Source organism: Neltuma alba, unplaced genomic scaffold (genome assembly GCF_004799145.2).
Source record: "Neltuma alba isolate B1F8T4 unplaced genomic scaffold, ASM479914v2 tig00004611_pilon, whole genome shotgun sequence".
NCBI classification, from domain to species: domain Eukaryota; kingdom Viridiplantae; phylum Streptophyta; class Magnoliopsida; order Fabales; family Fabaceae; genus Neltuma; species Neltuma alba.
The window spans coordinates 7,368-29,182 of NW_021633788.1; the positions used below are offsets into that span (position 1 = coordinate 7,368).

The following is a 21,815-nucleotide window of genomic DNA, read 5'->3' on the forward strand; positions in this document are numbered from 1 at the left end:
AGTATTTAAATTTGATTTTGTTTTAAAATACTTCTATTTAATTAAAAAAAACAAAAATTATTTAGATATAAATAAATTCGTCTCTATAATTAAAAATCATATACTACCTTTGATTTTAAATATAAAAACTAATTGAAGATTAAATTTGATCCTAAATATAAAAAGACATTCATCTAGTGTTGGAATTCGACTTGTATGAATTCCAAATATGAGCCAAATAAAAAAAGGCTTTGTTCTTTTTCTCACAGCATCTTTTGCCAGTTCTAGAACCAACTCTAAGTTAATGAATTCATTTCAAAGTTTTTCATTATATATTCAAAATAGAGATTGAGTCAAAAGTGACTCAGATTCTATCTGAGTCGTTAACTCTAAGCTGTACACATATCTTCGTCTAGTAACTCCAAACTCATTTTTGACTATCTTTCTACCTGAGTTTTATATTGGAAAATTTTATCAGATTTAAAAAATATTCTTGAAATTGTTTTAAAAAGAGTGTCTTATCAAAAAGTATTTTTAGAAGGCCAAAGTACTCATAAGCCCCTTTAACTTCAGCTCTATTATATATAGCCTCTCTTACAAAGTTTAAAAAAAAACTCTCAACTTTTATATTTTAACATTTAACACCCTGCCGTTAAAATCATGTTACAGAAAATTAAGTGGCAGGCGACATGTGTTTTTAGTATTTTATTTATTTATTTATTTTGATTTTAAAAGGGACAATAATAATAATTAGACCAAAAGGCATTTTGGTGATTTAACCCATAATAATCGTTGGTACCAGATCATCTTCTTCCCTCAGTCTCCTGTAATTCTCTCCCTCTCCTCCCCGCGGGTACGTCGCAAACCCTTCATTCACATCCCGCATCATTTATTAACCAACTTCTTCTTCATCATCGTCGTCATCATCATATATAATTGTTTTGGCCTTCGATATTTTGCAAAATGACGAATAGCCTACACTAGCCATAGGCTCACGCAGTCACGCTCCACCTTCCACCTACATCAACATTTCGCTACATTCAAGATTTAAAGAAAGAATGCCATGAAGATGATTTTTGGAATGAATATATGATTGAGAGATGAATCAAACGTTGTAAATGGAGGATTTGCGACTTTTTTTTGGGGGGGGGGGTGTTCCAAGAGACACTAAGAGAGGAAGACGATCTGACGAACGCGATTATTACGGGTTTGAATCATGTCTAATTATTATGAGCTTTTTTAAAATCAGAATAAATATAAACAAATAAAATAATAAAAATACGTATCACCCACCCGCCATTTAATTTTCTGTAACATGATGTAGGGGTGTGCATGAAGCCCAAATCCCGCTAAGCCCGCCCAAGCCCGAAGAAAAATTGCCCTGCCCAGCTCGAAAAAAAAGAGCCCGAAAAAGAATGGGCATCTTTGGGCTGGGCATTTCATGGGCAGGGCTGGGCATCGGGCAGGACATGCTGCCCTGCCCATTTGGCCCTGTCCAGATTATATTTATATATATTATAATTTATAAAATAATATTAATATATTACATTTCTTTACCCCAAAAAAAAGTTATTCCCTCCTCTTTGCAATTTAATTTATTATTGTTACATGTCTGTTAGTTTTCCATCTTAGGGATCTAATTTTTCTAAAAAAGCAATAGTATCTTGCTTTTAACTTGTTCTTCATGAGCTTTATTGAGTACATCCTATTGTGTGTTGCTGTTGTAATGTTGGCTATTTATAAGCCCGTCTTCCCTTATATGCCATTAACAACTTTCTTCGTTAGAGAATGGAGTTCATACATTACATATTTGTATAAATCAACAATTTTGAATATTTATACAAGATAGAAAACAAGATTGGGGTAGGAGTAGAGAAAGAAAATTAGGGTTTGATTATATGAATTATATGTTTTATTTTTTATTTAATTTATATTTAGTTATTTTGTATTAATTTTTTATGAACAAATCATATGATGGAAAGAAGTCTTTTAGTTGTAAGGACTACTAACTGCATTGTATCACATAATAAGTGTTTGCATATTAAAAGTGGTTATATTAAATTATTATAAGATTTTAAGATTTTTTATTTATCTTTTTACAATTATTTCACCATATTTTTATATGGTCTATATTATTCCTTTTAACCCATTGCTTTAGTTTTAATATCTTTTTACAATCCTTTAGGTAACATTTAATTTTTGCCACTCGAATGGATAATCAAGCTTCTATTACATCACCATCTCTAACCCTCAATGGAATATCTCAATGTGCTTCAACCCCTCTTCAATTTTTTTTAAATGTTTTATTCTTTTCTCAACTGTATGGAGATTGACGCAAACCGTTTGAATTTCAAGGCTTTAATTACAATCTTGAGAGTTGTTTTGTTCTAAATGGATTATGAATATTATTTATTTAGATATTTGCTAAGACTTGTTTTAAATTATTTCTGGATAATTTCAATGTGCGAAAATGTAAAATTATGAAATGTAATTTTTAGTTATGGACGAAAGTTTTTTTACATGTGATATTTGGCAGGTTATCACTATTTGGGCAACGAAGCCCGCCCTGCCCAGCTCGCCCACGCCTAGCCCAAAATGGTTAGGGCTTCTATGGGCAGGGCCGGGCAGCGGGCTGCAAAATGCAGCCCGTTCATATCTCGGGCCGGGCATCGGGCAGGGGTCCTGCCCTGCCCAGCCCTGCCCATGTGCACCCCTAACATGATGTGGCATGTATCCTGTTGGATTTAAACAGTGATTTAAACGGTAGGGTGTTAAATGTCAAAATATGAAAGTTGAGGGTTTGTTTTTTAAAAGTTTTAAAAGTAAGGGAGATGATATGCAATAAAGTTGAAGTTTTGGGGGGGGGGTGTATGCGTATTTTGGCCTTTTTAGAATATATTAAAACACTCTTTATAGGGTATCAACATCCAATAATTTCAACAAAAAATTTCATTTAATGCTCTCTTACCTATCATAAACACAAGCTTCAACAAAAACATCAACTTGTGTCTAGCAGACAACATTGGAGATGCATGTGCAGTGAATGAATGAGAAATCTCACGCTAGAGAGAAAATATTGCAACGTTCCTTATAAAATTTTATTGAGCTTCAATTATTAGAATTTACTCTGCTGAGAGAACAAAAAAGAAAAATACACTTTATTGTTACACACTTTATTTATTGTTTATAGTCGTTGGATTCTAAGTGGGATTAAAACTCTTAAGTTTTGTAAAAATAGAGTAATTGCCTCAAGTGTTGAGATAGCCTTTGGAATAGAGGTGGTTGATGTGTTATGGCGCTAAGAACCTATTGAATCTTTAGAAAATAGTAAAACTCTCAGATAGAGCATGGAGATTGAACATAGGTCATATTACACTGACCCAATATAATCCTTGTGTGTAAATCTCCTACTCTTCCTTCAAAACTAAGTTTAATTATTTTATTAATTGCAAAACTTTTATTAGGAAAAATTAATCTTTTAGCTCTTATAGTTTTGATATGTTTGTAACTCAGTCCAGTACTTTGACTCAATACAACTAGTCCTTATAGTTTTTGTTCAGTTGTAATTCAGTTTTTAAAGTTTGACTCGTTGCAATTCGGTTCCTATAGTTTTATCCATTTTATAATTTAGTCCTTATGTTTTTTTAAAAAAATGAAATTATACATCTAATAAAAGGAGGGACTAAACTATAAAATAGTTAAAAGTTGCCGTGAGTCAAACTTCAGGGACTAAGTTACAAACAAGTCAAAACTATAGAGACTGAGTTACACCGAATCAAAATATAAGAACTAAGTTATAAATGAGTAGAAACTATAGGGACCAAAAGATTAATTTTTCCCTTTTATTAATGCCCAATTCAACACCTTCTTGAGTGTTTAGCCATACTAAGAATACTAACTTTTCGGGGGCTTTTTTGACAAGCTCTCGTGGAATTTCATTCAAGTAGTTCTTATAGTCATAAACTATTGCAAATATTGTGTGTGGGTGTGTCAAAAGAGGAGTCCCACACTACTTGAGATTGTAGGGGTCCAAATAATTAGTGGTCTTGGGTTACTAAATGGGTCAAGATGAGAAGTGATCTTGCATGCACAACTGGCCACTGGAGACAAATTCGGCAATTTCCCTTCACCCTTGTGCACAAGTCAAATGCGATACTAGGCATTTTGAAAATATCTGTCTAATTACAATGTCATTTTAATTACAATTATGCCTTCATAACCAAAGATTTTATTCATCTTAAATAGTCACTATATAAGTTAATTACTGCTTGAAACTGCTCATTTAATTATGAGTTAATTGCCATTAAGCGCGTTTAAATATGCCCATTGGTATTGTGATCTGCAGCCCAAGCTTTCAAGCAACTCTCTCTCCCCTCCTCTACTCTTCTACCTTGCTAAGTTCTTCTATCTTTTGCTGTTTTGCTCACCCTGCTTTTGCAGAACAATCCGTTTAATCTTGGGAAGTGCCGCTTCTTGTTTTGCTCGTGATTGCAAATAGCTCTTAAGGACAGTATCCATAGGACATGATTAGATTTACCATTTCTTTGCAGGTGCTACCATCACAGGATTTGCATAATGTTATAGAGGAGTTGGGAGATCTGCTAAATTTTTGAAGAATCTAGGTCCTACATCAATTGTTTTGCCATTCATCAACGACAGAGTTATTAGATAGGGAGGCCTTTTGAGCTTTATCCTTATTTGATTTGATTGTTCTATTTAAATTAGTATTTTCCTCTTGAGTGATGGGAAGTTTAACGTTGTTTGTATCTCATTTTAGGACATTATTCGAGACATTATAATGGAAAAAATGGTTGAAATAGGCCACTCCTCTTCTCTCTGGCAGAATAAGATGACAAGAGATGAACCTCTGGTAATTGTAAAGATTAGGGATGATTTGAGGTTTGATGATCCCGGGCCCGGCCATAAAATGTGGTGATCCAAATTGATGGTGGTAAACGTGAACCCAATGGAAGCGTGTACAGAGGCTATGAGTCTGATTCCACTTACGAATGAAATTGAGTAATGGGGCATACGCTACATATGCTCAGGCGGGCCATAGTGATTGTGAATACCAAGTGCCAAATTTATCTCTGTAAGACTAACTTAAGACCTGTGAGTCGCTGCATTTTGGACAAGAGTCTGGGTAGTGGAGGCACTTGGATATTTCATTATGTAGATGTAGCATCCTAATTTTCATATCTCTAATATTTAAACAAATTTTTATAGAATAGGTAGAGGTTAAATATATATATATGTAATTAAAATAATTCTGATTTTATGTATGCGTGTGTGTGTATGAGAAAATAGATAAAATAGCAATGTTAAAAAGTTCCACATCGACTAAATGATGAGAAGAACTCTCCAGGAGCCTATATATGTGGTAGTAGGGGAGAGTTAAAGATGAATTAAATAATTTTCACATAAAACTGAGACAATCTCAGTAAAGTGCTGTTTACGAGTTTGTGAACCATTTGATCGAGCTGCAATTTGGTCAGCTGGTCCTAGACTTCATAATCATTAGTGTCAATGGTTGGATCGTCAATTCAATCTCTGAGTTACAAGTTAATCAAGTATATTTTTTATTTATCTCTTTAGATTTGGTAAATTAGTGTTTTTAAATTTGTTCACCTTTGGATTAACCTAAAATTTAGAGAGTAGACTTGTGACATATAAGACATTAAATTCAATGGTTGGATTAATAATAATTAAACTTCTATAGTAAGAATAAATTAACTCATATTGAGGGTTCTCTATCTAGATTATAAATTTGGTGATTCAAATGATATAATTTAATAATTAAATATAACATAAGTTAAGGGAACTTAGGAATTGAATATATAAATCATCATGTATATATTCTTACCCCAAATCTTAGAAAAAACTTTTCGAGCTAGAATTTTGAGTAACAGTTGAAGGTATTAGAGGGAGCGTTAAAGGTTAGACAATTCATACAAAACATAATATATGTATATGAAACTTGATTATAAAATCACTCACCAATCTCATATCAATACATGTAACAGATAGAAATTTAGTTACCTGATCTTCTAGCTAACAGTCAAACACAAATTGATTATGAATATAAATGTGTTATTTTGAACCCTATGCATCTAGTTTGGGTGGGGGAAAGAGAAGATTGAAGTTATTGAGAGTTATATACTTATCATGTGGTATCGACCTCTATACGGAGCTCTATGATTAGCCACTATTATTATTCCACTAGTTCTTTAAGGGATTGCGACACCCCACTAGTTTTTCGAGGGGGGACTCATGGTCCACTGAGTGCTCTGTGGTCTTTGGCTAGTCCATATCACTCATGTGGTGAGCGTATCATAGTAGAAAAGAACTTAGTCCATATCACTCATTATAATGATGGATTTGGGTTCATGGATTGCATATGACATGGTATCTTTATTTGATATTTATTAGCTGTATGAGATTAGCAGAAATATTTGACTTATATGGTTATTATGAGTTTAACTATTAAATAAATATCTACTGACTGTTATTAACTCTGTGTATCCCACCTGACACCTCGCTAACTCATGTTAGTGTGTGTGATAGGTAGGGATTTAGTTACTGAGACGTTGTATCATCCCTATTGTTTAGCATTTTTCAAGTGAAAGCTTTAAATGAGGGACGTTAGGGAAGACTCAGGAGGAGTAAAGTTGCATTAACAACTTTTAGCATCTCCTCGATTTATGAGCTATGTTGTATCATGTATATCGTTGCCTTAGAATAAATTGTTTTTAATTGATTCATGCATTATTATCCTTTGAGTGTACTATTGTGGTATGTGTGCATTATTATCCTTTGAGTGTACTATTGTGGTATGTATTATTAAGTAGTTGGCCAGAGACCTAGGATCGCATGTGATTTGTTTATTTATTATAAGGTATTTAATTCTTAATATTTTGATTTATAAGCTATATTATATATTGTTTTATAACCATATTAGATAAGATTAATCCTTTCTTACATGGTTTGTATTTGAATGGGTTAAGAAAAGTTCTTTTATTCATGATAACAATATTAGATAAGATTGCTCTTTTCTCTCATGGATAACAATATTATATAATTAGTTAGTATAGATGATTGTGATATAATTTGAGTTCGTATTTAGTATGGTTGGTTATAAAAAGTTATTTCTTAAAGTTATTTTGAAAAAGTTAAGTTTATCGGTTTATTTAGAAAGATTGTTTCAATAGAGATATGTAGTTCAACCACAATATATGAAATTTTCAATGAAATAATACTATATGGTTATAACTAGTCTAAAAATATATTAGGATATTTAAGGGGATCAATTTTTTTATTTTTCTTCTATTTTTTTAAAATTTTTTAGTATTTTCAGTCAGGCTAAAAAACCGTCCGGTTTTCTGAAAACCGTTCCGGTTCCCGGTCCAACTCCGGTTTCCGGCTTAATAACGGCTCAACTCCGGTCCAATCCGGCTCAACTATGTGAACGGTTTTTTGGTCCAAACTGAGCCGTTAACGAGTCCGGGTGACGGTTCAACTGGTCCGACCGTCCGGTCCAGTCCGGTTCTTTAATCATTGGTTCAACGTATTTCCAATGGGATCACTGCAGCTGATCTTCTCAAGTACGAATATGCAAATCTAGAACTTAAGGTATGATTTGCACATTGGAGTGATGTAATATAATTATTTCTTTGTTACTAATGCCATAATTTGAGTAAAGTTAATTAAATGGGTTGTCAATGACATTAATCAACGTATATGAGAAATTGTTAAATTGTACAGTTAATGTGCAGATAATAAAATGCAATTATGCGTGTCAGTTTCATGAGACTGCGTTGTTTTAATGGATATTGTTGGGAAAAAATGATGGATTAGGTCAAAGCCCAAAAAGATTTGGGGTCCAATTGTAATTCACCAAAAGATTGTGGTAGATATTAGTAAAATACCCAATCTTGAATTTGGATTTTAGTGACGGTTATTTGTGAGTGGGATTACAGTTATTTCAACAGATATGCATGATCAGGCTTTTTGGCAAAAAAACTACTCCCTAGACTCTTAAAGAAACTTCTTTGCAAAACTCTTCCTCTCTGTGCATTTGCTATAAAACCAAAAGTCTATATCCATGCCAATAAACAGATTTCGTATAGGCAAAAAACATATCAAAAATATCTCTAGGTACGTTTAAAATCCCAATAGATATGATTACGTGAGTAATTTAACTTATTACTCGTTGGTGAATTTAGTCTCTTTCCATGGATATTGGTGGAGGAAATATGAGATGGATGTGATTGAATTGGTGAAGACAAGAAACATATTGTCGGCAATTCCTAAAAGGTTATTTTAAAAGGGATTATCATTATTAAATTCTGTTAATTTTCATAACCCCATTCTTAAAATATTACTAATGTTGGAAGTTTAATTGGTTTATGATGATCTGTTGGTGGCTCCTTTCAACTGGTTAATAAAATGATTATTATTGTTGTTGTTGTTGTGTTTTTGTTATGTTTGTTATCAATGTTATATATAAAGTCAATTGAAATATTGGATGGGCAACTAGCTTTCCTCAATTTGGCGGCGGTTCATATCATATAGTCCATGTGTGGTGTATAGTAATAGTTACAGGATGTGAAAATAAATGGTGAAGTTATTTTCAAAAAATATTGTATATAATGTGTGGAGGCAAAATACCTATGGTGATGCGGAACAATAATATTTTAATGTCACAATTATGGTTGGCCAAAAAAAGTCACAATTGTTTAGTGGAAGTCGAAGTTTCCCAAATTTGGCGCATGGTGAGTTGGCATATTTTATGATACTGTTATGTAAACTCTGGAAAATTCTAATTTAGTTAGAGTGGGGGGAGATAGTGGTGTGAGATGCTGATTTAATTAGGATTATTATTGATGAGGTATGAAAGAAATTTTCCTATAAAAGTGTGGAGCACCTAAAATGTGGGGTACTTTACAGAAATAATATTAATGGAGAAAAAATGTGTTTTAATTGTGTTAACCTCATTTTACAAATCTTTATGGCGATTTAAAAAAGAAAAATCAATTAAGTGGAGGCTTTGTTAGCTTTTGAGAGCAAATTTTGTAAATTATCAAATTTTTCTGTGGATATGAAAATTTAATCATTTGTCCAAGTGTAGAGATAAATGTTCTTTAATTTGTCTTGGTACAAATATGCATGAGCATGCACAACTATTATGAATATTGAATTTTTAAAGTGGACATGAAATATTATGTTATGTTTTGTAGCTTCAAAATTTAAATGGAACCATGGGTGAAACAAATGTGGCTTTAAGTAAATTGTAAAGGACCAATAATATGATGTTTTCAGAGAATATTTCTTATCATGCTAATTTGTTTGAGGTATTTGTGTAGCTGCTGTGTATGCACAACTTTGAGAATTTATTCCATTAAATACCCTTGATGTAACTTTTATTATAAGGCTGAGCATATCTAAATATGAATTCCTATGAGGGAAAATTAAATATTTGAAGGGCACTCTATAAATATTGATATCATGTAAAGTAGATTCCCGTGGTATAGAGATAATTCACCAATAATTATTCATCTTTTGGGGGGATTGGAGGTTAAGTTGTTGAAAACTTATTGGCAAATATTTTGGTGTAAAAACCGACACTCAATGTCAATAGACTGTGATTGGCAGAAAGAGAACAATAGTTCAAGTACACATCGTTTGATACATGTGAATGTCTTAAAAATTGTGGTGTTATCTCAATCAATTTTGTGAGGTCAAAAGTTAACAAAACCCTGAAAGAAACAAATCAGTTGAGAAAAATGGGACTCCAACTTGAAATTGACAATGATAGTAACCCAACCTTGTGAGTGGTGATCCCATGGAGAAGGTTTAATGGGTAAGAAGAACAAGTCGTTCGTTAATTCTGCTAGTATTAAAATAAATTATTGGTCCCCTCGTATAGCATGAGAAAGTGCTATAGAATGTATTTTGGTGAGGTTGAGCGCAAGCTCTCAATGATTTCATAATCTCACTGGCCGACCTTGACCCCTATTATTTGAGGTCATATCTACCATTTAGAGTTTGCCTCAATTTGGTACCACTCTCGTGGCCCACACCGAAACAATGCTTTAGATGTCCAGTCAGTCAACTACTGCACCTCAACACATTTCGAGGAGAACCAGCTAGCTCTGGGTTCGAGTGGCATTTTACGGGGTTGGTTCGGACCTCTACTTAGTTTCACCCAAGCTTCGCCTTGGTCATGGATAGATCACCCAGGTTCGGGTCTATAAGTAGTGACAATTGTCCTATGAAGACTCGATTTCGCTACTACTCCAGTGGGTTCCCTTAACCAAGCCATTGTTGGTGGGCTCACTCTTTCAACAAGCACGTTGGTTAGAGCCCCGAGCTCCTCCCTGGAAACTTATGGTTTCATGTTCCATTTCACTCCTTGATAGGGGTTCTTTTCACCCTTCCCTCACGGTATTACTTCGCTATCGATCACTCAGGAATATTTAGCCTTGCAAGGTGGTCCTTGTTGATTCACATGAGAGATTCCACATGCCCCATACTACTCAGGTTAGAGTGTAAGCTAGTGATGCTTTTGGCTACTAGACTCTAGCCATCTAGGGTCGCTTTTGCTTTCTTTTCCTTTGGTTACTAGGATGTTTCAGCTTGCCTGCCCATGGATTCAGTTCCTTTCGAGAATCTCCAAATTTACACTTATTTTCAACTCCCCAAAGCATTTCGCCACTTGCCCTTCCTCGTCTTTGGGTACAGGTATCTACCATAGCCTTTCCTCGTTTGAACCTCTAACTTGGGAAAGGCTATGCCTAAAGCATCATAGCATAAATCGAACTACTGAATAGGAAAAATTGGAGGCCCTCCTATGAAATCGTGCCGAAATCTCTAAAGCATTATGCATCAAGCATGCACATGGCCATCTTAACATGCAAAAATGTTGTTAATAGCGAAAATGTGGGGGAAGGGGTATAATCTAACTAATAATGCCCCTAGCATATGCCAAGATGTGTGAGTTCACAATAGGGTCAAGAAGAGAGAGTCTATGTGTGTAACTAATAATGGGTATTGTTGTAAATTGTGTAGATGTGTCGAAGAAAGAGTCCCACACTTGGGATTGTGGGTGTCCAAATAAAAATGTCTTGGGCAAATGGGTCAAGAAGAGAAGTGAGGGTTGCATGCACAACTGGCCACCGGAGACAAATCCTGCAATTTTCCCTCACCCCCAGTGCACGAGTCAAATGCGATACGGGACACTTTATTGAAAATATCTGTCTAATTAACATTCAATGTTCGTAATCGAAGATTTTATAAGACAAGTTAATTAATTGCCATGTGCTATTATGATCCGTAGCCTAAAAGGACAAATGAGAGTGAAGTTTAGGAAAAAAACACCGAAAGGAAGTGCCACTTTTTTACCTTTAGCTGTTCTGCTCACTCTACTCTTGCAGGAACAATCTGTTTAATCTATAAGACACGATAGTTGTGAAATAGCTCTTAAGGATAGTTTTTCTATAAGACACAACTCAGATTTATCTTTTTTTTTTTTTTACAAGTGCGGCATCAACAAGATTTAAAGAGTTGAAAGGATCTATTAGATTTTTGGAGAATCTAGGTGCTGTTGCCAACATGAACTTCCCGCAAAAATGGATTTCTACAAGCCCTTTCGATGGTGTGAAATCGAAAATAAATGGCGTGAAACGGGCCAAAATTCATAAAACGTTTGTTTTAACACTTTCTTGAAAACCATATTGTATGAGTCACATTGAGAAAACTTCTAGGCAAAATAAAATGTGAAGGTTTTCGATGGTCTGTTTCAAACATGGTTGTTGAAATGATATTCGACCATCGTTGGGCAGTGATGTAAATGCTAATAAAGATGTTAAATTAGTACGCTAACAAGTTTTAGGTGAACGGGGTGTTATAAAAAAGAAAGCTTATAAGCTGCAAGAAGTGACTCTGATGCTAAATTAGTATGCTCAGAACGGGTGCGTCTAAAATTATAATAAATCGAATCGAAATTCAAATTGAGATCCTAATCAATTTCAACCTTAATCCTAATTTAAAAGATAAAGAATCTTAATTGAAATACAAGTTAATGCCTTGCTTATGCCTAGCTTGTGGGAGAACTCTCGAGTCAATACCTTGTCTAATTTAAAGTTATGTATAATTCAAATGTGGCTGAAATCCATAATCCTAAGGAAATTCAAACAATCAGGCTTACAGTTCATGAGGACTTCCAACTTTCAAATACGACTTGAGCAAGCAAATATAGGACTAAGTAATTTTGGTCTCAAGCAAGAAGCATTCATATTTCTTAGAATCTCGACATAATCCCACAACTTTCTTACTATACTTCCGACATAATCATGATATAATCATGATAAAAGGAACAAAAACATAGAGTCCATAAAGAACCATGTTATGGTTATAAAAGATTTTACTTACCTTGACCATAATGCGAAACCAAGCCTGAAAACCTATCTTTTATTCAAAAACCAACTGCTGACACTCCTAAAAGGCACCATGTGAGAATAACAGGTAAAAAATTCATCACTCAGAATAACCTTATAGAATGAAAGCATATAACAATATTCAAAGTTTACAAGTCAGAATAACCTTATCACTCAGAATAACAAGTCATAACCATCAACATTACTTCTTAGTTTAATTCTTGCTTTATATTCTCTTTTTACTTATACTTGCAAAATTGAACCCATAGGCTACCCCTAAGTGAGTAGCTAAAAGAGCATACACACAGGCATGATGCGAACTGACCATGTGACTGATAACTCCTATGAGCTTTCCTCACGCATGATGCGAACTGACTAAAGTCGACAGAGCATACACACGGGCATGGGCTCTTCCAGGGAAGGGATAGCTATACCCCAATAGATAAATTGCCCAGTATGCTACCCCACTGTAAATTGTTCAGATTCTTAATTCTTATCAGGTATTTACCCCATATCAGGGTTCAGTTCATGTCAAAATCATAATAGCAACATATCAACCTATAGAAGTACAACATAACACATTTCATTTTAGTTTACAAATTTGTACAAATATCACACAGCACAACTTTTCACCACGACGAGTGCTATGCCTCGACTGCTTTTTCACTATAGAAAATTCATAGATATGTCCTTAGTATACACTCCTAGAGTGTCGTAGATGAAGGTGTATTGCCCTTAGGGTACCATCAACATTACTTGTTAGTTTAATTCTTGCTTTATATTCTCTTCTTATACTTGCAAAATTGAACCCATAGGCTAAGGCTTACCATGTGACTGATAACTCCTACAAGTTTTCCTCACGCATGTGACAGAGCATACACACGGGCATGGGCTCTTCCAGGGAAGGGATAGCTATACCCCGATAGATAATAAATTGCCCAGTATGCTACCCCACTGTAAATTGTTCAGATTCTTAATTCTTATCAGGTATTTACCCCATATCAGGGTTCAGTTCATGTCAAAATCATAATAGCAACATATCAACCTGTAGAAGTACAACATACCACATTTCATTTTAGTTTACAAATTTGTACAAATATCACACAGCACAAATCTGGGCTTTTCACCACGACGAGTGCTATGCCTCGGCTGCTTTTTCACTATAGAAAATTCATAGATATGTCCTGGTATACACTCTCCATTCTTATAAGTGTCGTAGATGAAGGTGTATTGCCCTTAGGGTATATAACAAAATTTACAATTATAATTGCCAACATCTCTCCATTCTTGCAGTTTATAAGAAAACACACAATCATAATATTTCGTAATTCCCAATTCTTATCAATTATTTAATTAGGGTTCAATTCATGTCATAGTCACAGTAGCATGCAAAAGTATAACATACCACAATGCATTTCAGTTTACAAATTCGTATCACAACAAAAATATGGGCTCTTCATATGAATCACCTAGCACTTGTCGGGGCGACATTAATGCATGTTTCACCGCAACGACATAGTTTTTCCCTATGGCGAAATTCATAGATCACATCAATAAACATAAGGAAAAAACTAAGAACATGACTTTAAGGCTTTCTGTCCAGTCTTAAGTTGTTGTCATAATAATTAGTCGTATCAAATTTTTGTCCAGTCCTTGAAGAATTTACATTAAAAGCCCTTAGAAACCAGGAAGAGTCTGGTAAAAATTTACGTTACCTATAATAATAGAACACTTGGGGGTGTTTGGCAACCTTCATAAGTATTTTTGACACACATTGAGATAATTCCTATCACATATTTATTTCTGTCCAGCCGTAAAATCATGGTTTGGGTTTTACCAAAACCCAAACACATCCTCACACACGTCTACTCTCTAAGAAAAATATCATCTAGCTAGAGATCCGCAAAAGGTTTATCTCAGAGATAACAAAATCCTAGCCTTAGAGGAGAACCAGAAGAAAAGGGAGAGAAAACACAGAGGGGGTGTTTGGCAACCCCCATAAGCATTTTTGACACACAAATCGAGATAATTCCTATCACATATTTATTTCGTATACAGTAAAATCATTTTTAAAATCATGGTTTGGATTTTACCCAAACCGAAAGACATCCTCACAAACGTCTACTACAACTCTAAGAAAAATATCATCTAGCTAGAGATCCGCAAAAGGTTTATCTCAGAGATAACAAAATCCTAGCCTTCGAGGAGAACCAGAAGAAAAGGGAGAGAAAACACAGAGGGGGTGTTTGGTAGCCCCCATAAGCATTTTTGACACACAAATCAAGATAATTCCTATCACATATTTACTTCGTATATAGTAAAATCATTTTTAAAATCATGGTTTGGATTTTACCCAAACCGAAAGACATCCTCACAAACGTCTACTACAACTCTAAGAAAAATATCATCTAGCTAGAAATCCGCAAAAGATTTATCTCAGAGATAACAAAATCCTAGCCTTAGAGGAGAACCAAAAGAAAAGGGTGAGGAGAAAACACAATTTGGTGATCACTTGCTGACTTCCGGAGTTCACTAACTTCTTAGAAAATTGCCTCAAGAAAACCTTAACAAAGCAAAACTATTCCTCGTGTAAAAACTCAAAGTGACGACGCAACCCTAACCATATTTACCTTTTTTTTTTTTTTTTTTTACCTTTTCCGCGGCAATAATACTTAAATCAAACACTGTGTTTTGGCATTTTGCCACAGCAAAAGGTCTCCTTCGCCGTGACGACCTTTGCAAAAAAGCAGGTGCTACATGACACCTTTGAGAGTACAAAAGTAAAAGTCAAGACATTCAAGCACCTTTGAAGACATGCAACAGTATAGGTGCCATTCACATCCAACAGGAGGAAGCTCTAAAAATCAAGCCCTTTTAGAGCATCTAACTTTCAAACAGAACTTAACCAAGCAAGCAGAAGAACAGTCACAACTAAGAAAAGAGGACACAACCATAAACACCTCTAAATACAATTTTTTTTTTCTGGTACATGAAAGTTTAGGTAAATTTTTCTTGAGGGCCCTTCATGCTCAAAAGGGTGCTTACAGAGAGGGAGTTACATAGCCTAACAAGAAAATTCTAAACTCGACAATGAGATTTGAACTTACAACCTTGTTCTTCCTAATATAACTTGATAACAAACACAAGTAATCAAAATTAACAACTATAAATTGCTCTATCTATAACTTTTTTCTGAGGACTCCTAATCTCCTCCAAACTCAAAGGGCGCGCACAGAGAGGTAATTACATAAACCCTTGTTCCTAAACTTGATAGCAAACAAGTAATCAAAATTAACAATCACAAAAATCTAGCCAGAATCAAGGCTTTTAAACCATCTAAACTTCAAACTTTAGCAAGCATATATAACAATCAAAACAATCACAATAACAACCACAAAATCTAGCAACAATCACCATCCAAAAATAACATGACTTTGTACAACTTAAAAAATGCAACTTTCACGCGAGAGGTAGTATGTTCAATCATTTTAGGAAAATGACTTAGGATAAGACAATAATCACGACAAACAGACACAACAATCTAGCAACAATTATAGTTCAGACATTGAATGACAAATACAAAATGAATACAACATAGAAAAAAAGAGGCCAATACAAACAATCTAGTAATAATCACAATAAACAGTCACATTAACAATCATAACAAGAGGAGGCAATTACAAACTAAACTAATCACAATAAACAACCACAAAAAGAGAACAATCACAACCAAATCTAGCAGGAATTATATGAACACGACTTATTATAAAAGAGGAGAGGCAACTACAAACTCCTTCCCCTTGATAGAACTTTGATAGCAAACAAAATTAATCACAATAAACAGCCACAAAAATTTGGAAATGATGACAGAAGGACGCCCCAAAATCAAGCCCAATGAGGAAAGTTTCAAATGGAACTCAAGCAAGCAAAAGAAGAATCACACCAAACACAGCATCACCATCAATTCAATTCACACAACATTAAAGTGGAAGACAATAACAAAATTCCTCCCCTTGAAGGGGTCCAAACTTCTCAAGCTTACAAATGGAACATCACAAGAATGGAAATGGAACATCACAAGAATAATTGAGATAAAAGGAAAAATGCAAAAACCGAGAAAAAGAGGGATAGTGAATGGAAAAAACTAATAGGACTTCATAATTCCAAACTAGTGAAAGGAACCCCTTCCAAAATACTACGTTAGGATCTAGTGATTAAAAAATTGGCATACGAGGAATTGATGCCAATAACAAAAAACACTTATTCGAACATATAAACGAATGAGCAAACTACTCATAGTGCAAGCTATCACAAAGGGGGGGAAAAAAGGAGACGAAGAACGAATTGGAAAGCAAGTAGTAGTAAGAATTTTACAAAAACAAGCTAATGATGAAGAGAAGGAAACATTTTATCTATCGAATCAAAGAGCAAGTAGGAGGAAACATTTTACAAAAACAAACTAAATATTGAATTGCTAGTCAAAGGAGAGATCTTATAGGGAGAAAAATGAAGAGAGAAAGAAGCTTACTTATTTTGTTGATTTTCAGTCACCACAAGATGGAGAGAAGTTCTTCCCTTCCTCCCCCTTTCTTGGACGCCTTTTATGTTTTTGCTCCATATCTGAATTCACTAAGCAACTATACAAATATGTTTTGCCTCACATTAAAGGAATACTTTGTTACAAGTCCATCAATATTCACATAAGCTACTGCATACAAGATAACAAGATAAAAACATAAGACGTGATTTTTTAAAAAAATAAGAAGGGTAGAGAAAATGACTAAAGGCTAACCTTTCAACTTCTTTAGATAAAATCCATCAAGCTCCCAGCGCATGGTAGAATGTCTGTTGAATTGGAGAGCAAGTAGGACTAACCATTTAAAAAGAAACTAAAGATGGAGAGAACCTTACCTTTTTGTTGAATTTGAATCACTACAAGAATACGAGCCATTTGAATTGGACAACTAGTCGGAGGACAAATCTTACAGGGAAGATCCTTTCTCTGTTACCAAACTAGTCGGAGGAGATATTCTTCGCTCCGCATGAAAGAATACACTAAACAATTTAGAAATTATGCTTTCTCCTGGAGAGGACGTATGTCACCAAACTACAATAACCATAAATTTTGGCAATGAACTATGCTTGTGAAATCCTATAAATTTTGGCAACGAACTGTGCTTGTGAAATCCTATAAATGGGCTATGCCCCTACTAACTGGCTTGAATTTCTAAGGCCAAAAGTTTCACCAATAAACCACATTGTTATGATTACTCTTATATGAGTAATCTCATATGATCCAGAACTATCTGAGAGAATTTTATTTTCTCCTCCAATATGGAAATTTAAGAGAACTATATGAGTAATCTCATAAGGCCCAACAAGGGGACCCATGTTGGGCCTACTCTAGGACTATCTATTTTGATAGTTCAATACTATCTATTTTGCTAGTTCAATCATCTTATAAAGAGGAGAATTCATTGCTAAAGACTATAACAAATTCTGGCAGCCGACTATGCCTGTGCAATCATAGAAATGCCACCAAACTACAATGATCATGAGAGACATTCATGTAGCATCTATATTCTCATATAGCATCTATTGTGAGAGACATTCATGTAATTCAATAAGGTTATTTTCATCCACAAAATGTGGGTGGCATAACCGTTATGCGCATACACATGCGCTTTCATCATGCCAAGACAATTATTTTGGACGGGAAATGAAGCACATAACCTACCATGATATATTCAAATATCCACCAAGAAGAGGAACACTAACAACTAATCCATTTCAAGAAGCTCAATTCTACTGAAAGAGTATGTTTACACTAACAACTAATCAATTCACACATCAATGAAAGGGGAACCACAGAATCCCTCCCCTTAAGAGCACCAAGACTTTAAGAAAAAGAATAATTACAATAAACAAGCACAGCAACAATCCATTGACAATCCAAAAACAGTCACTCTAACACCGGAACAAAACATCTAAAAACAAAGATGAAGAGCAAGGCGACCTGGTAACTAATCCATTTCAAGAAATTCACTCCCACAAAAAAATATATTCACCATTACAATCAATTCATTCATCAATAAAAGGGAACCACAACAACCCTCCCCTTTGAGGGCACCAAGACTTTCAATCAAACCGCAAGTGAAAAAAAAAAAATTACTATAAAAAACACAGCAATAGTAACAAACACAGTCTAACGAATAGTAAGCCCAACATGAAAAATTATGTTATTCCGCAAACAACTAAAAACAACAATTACAGAATCAATCCACATATTAACCAAGAGGCAACCACAAAAAATTCCCACAAGGGCACACCACACTTTCAGGATGAATGCAAACAAAAGGGATTATATTATAATAAACACACACAACAATCTGGTGACGATCACAATCTATCAACAAACACAACAATAAAAACATAATGTTAACAAACAAGTGAAAACAAATAACATAGCCTTCATGGGGAAGGCAGCCACAAAATCCCTCCCCCTTGAAGGCATTCAAGCTTTTCACCTAAAAATTGATCACAAACAAAAGATTAATCACAGTAAACAACCACAGCGATCTAGTAACAATCATAAGAAATAGCAGTCATAACAAGGAAACTTGATAACTAATTCTTTCCAGAAAAATCACTCACCATATCTATAACACAAATCATTGATGGGGAATACAATCAAACAAGTAAAAACAAATAACACAGCCTTTGGGGGGGGGGGGGGGGGACAATTGCTCCCCTTTGAAGGCATCCGACATGATCAACCAAAACATGATAACAGGAACAATAATCCACTAACAATCACAATCCAAAAATATCAACCACAACGTGAAAATATGTACTACTAAAATTTAAAAAAAAAAAAATACAACCTTGAAGCGGGAAGCAACTTGGTAATAAAGCTAATGACATATGCAAAGAGAAACACAAAAACAAAGGAGAAGAGAGAATGGATAGCTAGCAGGAGGATAGATCTCATAAAACGTCATCCTACTTCAAAATTTCAAACATCAGTTATATAGTGTCTCAGTCACTCCAATGAATAAATTCTTTGAAATCAAACGCATCATGGTTACACCGAAAAGTGCAAGGGGAGAAGAAGTAGAACAAGTCACAACTACATTACCTAGTAAAAAGAACACAATTATTCAAATGCTAAGGATAAGAAACACAGAGAGAAAATTACTTACACAATATGTAGGAGTAAAAATTTTATAGAAAGAAACTAAAAGACAGAGAGAAGCTTACCCGCTTTGTTGATTTTAAGCCTTCGCAATTTACATGATTGTTGCTATCAATTGCATGATGAAACCCCTGATTGCTTCTCCCCATCTCGTCCATCTTACCCATCAAATTCGCGGAGTATATTTGAAATACTACGCATAGGATTCAATTGTTGAGGTTTTGATTAGAATAAATCATTTTTTTTAAAAGAAAAATAAAAGGTGGTTGACGTGCATAAAATAATTTAATGATGGTTAAAAAAATACAAATTTACTAAATGAATTAAATAGATAAACAATTTAAAATAATTTTAAAGATAGAACGTTAATAATTTTAAAAATAGAACGTTTCGTATATATTTAAAATTAAAATATTTTTAACTACTAATATTTATTTTCAAAACAAATTTAAAATAATAAGATAATGGATCTTAAGAGTGAATTTTTTCAATAAAAAAATCGCAAAATAACCACAAGAAGCAATTAGATCAGTAATATATTGAAAATAACAAAATAAGAACAAAAAGAAGGAATTGTCGACTATTAAAGTTTGACCAGATAGGATCCTATTTTACGGATCGTATAAACACAGTACATGTAAGCACATTTAGAAGGTAGAGCGCACACAAAAAAAAAATCTGAAATATAAATAATACCCGCAACGTTCGAAGTTGTCTTGCTTCTTTATTTTGGGCATCATGATCAGCCAAGTGACGGATGATTTATCAATTTTTGTAGATGATCAATGCCTCCTATATAAATTATTAAAATACAAACCTAACAGCATACTCCCGGAATTTATATGATTTGGTCAGTCATGTTCCCTTGAGGCTGCGGTCTCCACATTAACAATGAATCAACAAAACAGGGAAAAGAAAATAATTTTGGGAAATGTTAATTCATGGCTTTTTTTTACAAAGTTTTTCCTGCGCTCTGCCAAAAACAGAATCATCTGAAACAACCCTCAGGTATTAAAAGCACCATGCACCTTCCATACATAAACGAACGCACAAGTAAATGAAATTTATCTATAGAACAAGGAGCCAAGAGTTACATCGCAATACACAAATGCAACTTAAATATGCATTTAAATTTCAATTTCGAGCTTCTTCTAGAGTTAGGGTTCAACGGTAGTGTTCTCCGGCTAGAATTATCACAAGCAAATAGTGTTGCGTTTCTCTTAAACGGACCATTGATTCATCAAACCAAAGATTGAAACCATATCGAAAGGATTACTTATCTCACGTACCAGTACCCAATGAGAACAGAGCAGATCCCCAACAAACCAATGGAAGAGGATACACTTGCGTGAGGGAAGAAATGTGTTTGGAGGAAATTGAGCGATGAGATCGATAAATCAGGAGAGAATCGAGAAAGTCTACCAGTCTCGTGCCATAAATCAGGAAACTCTCACCAAAGATACGCCTGAATAGGATCGTATGATGACCGCCCGACTCAAACAAACCAATTTCCACTCTCAATAAAGCCACAGTACCGAACATTGGCCAAGTAGAATACTAATCTTTCCCAAGCTCACCCAAGTTTTTCTTCGACCAAATAAGGCTCCCCCAAGTAATTATACTGTTCAAATATATCCGTCGAATGATGTAGCCGTTGGAACTAATTCATCGGAATATTTGAATAATTAAACGTTGGAACTAATTCGTCGGAATATTTGAATAATTAGCCGTTGAAAGGAATTCTTGGAAAATTGGAATTACAGAGCCGTAACTGACTCCGTCGAATAAGAACTGCATTAATTGCTTCTCCGTTCTTCTGCTTCGCCAGACAACGGCTCGTATTATTTTCAATTGGACGGCTCAGATGAATTTGAGAATTGTGGACTTGGGGCCCAAGAAACCTAGCAGATGAAGGGATCTTTTCCTTGTTTTTTTTTTTTTTTAAACCACAAAACACAACTTCGGCCGGTGATAAATGTTGTTTTCAAAAATTTAAATAATTTGATATTTAACGTCACTTTAAGGGATTTATTTTAAAAAACAAAAATTCTGAAAATATAAACAAAAATTGAAGAAAGAGAATTCCAATTTAAAATTTAAAATAAAAGATAAAAAATTCATAGGAAAGAAAATAAAAGAGAATATGGAATTTAAAACTTGATCTTCTCTTCATACTATATATAATTAAATAAATTCACACAAATAAT

At 34.3% G+C, this 21,815-nt stretch overlaps 1 long non-coding RNA gene across 1 annotated transcript; it reads right to left on the minus strand.

The window, feature by feature from the left end:
• Positions 1-12,742: 12,742 nt before the first annotated feature.
• On the minus strand, positions 12,743-17,317 carry LOC114745324 (uncharacterized). Its single transcript, XR_003740192.1, has 4 exons — positions 17,206-17,317; positions 16,942-17,121; positions 13,451-13,458; positions 12,743-12,880 (listed from the first exon to the last, which is right to left on the minus strand). It is a non-coding gene; the product is annotated as an uncharacterized LOC114745324 (long non-coding RNA).
• Between the last annotated feature and the right edge of the window lie 4,498 nt (positions 17,318-21,815).